The sequence below is a fragment of the Rhagoletis zephyria genome, unplaced genomic scaffold, assembly GCF_001687245.7.
Source record: "Rhagoletis zephyria isolate East Lansing unplaced genomic scaffold, Rhagoletis_zephyria_1.1 Rzeph_scaffold_06645, whole genome shotgun sequence".
Classification (NCBI taxonomy): domain Eukaryota; kingdom Metazoa; phylum Arthropoda; class Insecta; order Diptera; family Tephritidae; genus Rhagoletis; species Rhagoletis zephyria.
In genome coordinates, this window is record NW_016163728.1 from 33,562 (window position 1) to 35,053 (window position 1,492).

At 37.6% G+C, this 1,492-nt stretch overlaps 1 long non-coding RNA gene and 1 pseudogene across 1 annotated transcript; one reads left to right on the forward strand and one right to left on the reverse strand.

The window, feature by feature from the left end:
- The window catches only part of LOC108373380 (pre-mRNA-processing factor 6-like), a 3,713-nt pseudogene extending 2,928 nt beyond the window's left edge, over positions 1-785 (reverse strand).
- Positions 786-1,162: 377 nt separating this feature from the next.
- LOC108373382 (uncharacterized) lies at positions 1,163-1,492 on the forward strand. Its single transcript, XR_001848962.1, has 2 exons — positions 1,163-1,338; positions 1,401-1,492. It is a non-coding gene; the product is annotated as an uncharacterized LOC108373382 (long non-coding RNA).

The following is a 1,492-nucleotide window of genomic DNA, read 5'->3' on the forward strand; positions in this document are numbered from 1 at the left end:
CGCGGACGCTTCTTCATACAATTTTAGCTTCCGGATAATATATCCAGCGAGATATTCGACCGCGTCTTCGTGAAATTGGTCTATATCATTTTCCACCCCATAATCGTCCACAGCGACGATGGAAGCATCGGATTCTGTGAGATATCCGGATGGACTTTCAGAATGCGGAATATCTCTGAGCGGAAGCNTGTACATACATGCTTGAATTGTACAAACTTTTACCCCAGATTAAAAATTGTATTGCTGAAAAAAGAAATTTCCGACATTAAAGTTTGATCCAATGAAGAAGACGATCTTAGAATTAGGGTCTTTATATATATATTATAAAGATTTATTTAAATCCTTAATTCGAAAGTGCATTCTGCATTTAAAAAAAAATTGTTTTATTGTTTCCGGCAATTGAGAGCTCGAGGATGATGTCAACATTTTTGCCATATAATTACTGCCGGTAAAAATTTTGGAGCCATTAATGTTCATGAATACTCTCTCCAACTTTTTTAATTCCTCCACAAAACTGGAGCTGGGTCTACCCAGGTAAAAGTAGTTTCCGCGGACGCTTCTTCATACAATTTTAGCTTCCGGATAATATATCCAGCGAGATATTCGACCGCGTCTTCGTGAAATTGGTCTATATCATTTTCCACCCCATAATCGTCCACAGCGACGATGGAAGCATCGGATTCTGTGAGATATCCGGATGGACTTTCAGAATGCGGAATATCTCTAAGCGGAAGCCAATCCGTTGTGTCTGCAGCCACATTTCGTCGACCCGAAAGTAATTCCATATTTTGTGCTTTATACAAATAAAAATTCGTAATACATTTTGAATATGTAATAAGTATATTGTGAATTATTTCAGGTTTTGGATAAACATATCTTACCAAGAATATATTTGCGTAGCCTATACTTGAATTGCATGGGGCTCGGATGGTCATATAACCCACCTTTTGCTCGCATCGCACCGAAGAAATTTTCTAAAATGTCTTGGTTTAGTCTATAAGTAAGAATATAACTGAAACCAAACTTATTTTGTACATAGAGGTATAGCTCTCTAAGTGATTTGTTGCTCATCAAAATCCCTTTCTGGAATGGCAACAGTTCCATTTATGTTGATGCGGCTGAAGAAGTTTATTTGCACCCTTATGTTTCCTTGTTNCCCTTATGTTTCCTTGTTGTTGATGCGGCTGTAGCAATGTGTTTGTACCCTTATGTTATGTCCTTTATCGATAAATTGTTTGTAATCCCATCACCAACCATACGAAACCAAAACGTCAAAAACTTCTAGAAAGAAAATTAATTGTGGTTCTGGTGATGGGAGTGTGAGGAGCGCACAAAAGCGTAAGTTGATTTTATATCTGTTTTGCAAAAATATTATACCATTATTGTATTGTACATGATAGGAAATAAAGCACACACACCACACAATTCACGCCAGATATACGCCTAATTGACGTGAGCTTTTATTTGACCTCCTCGGGCCAGGACACAATTC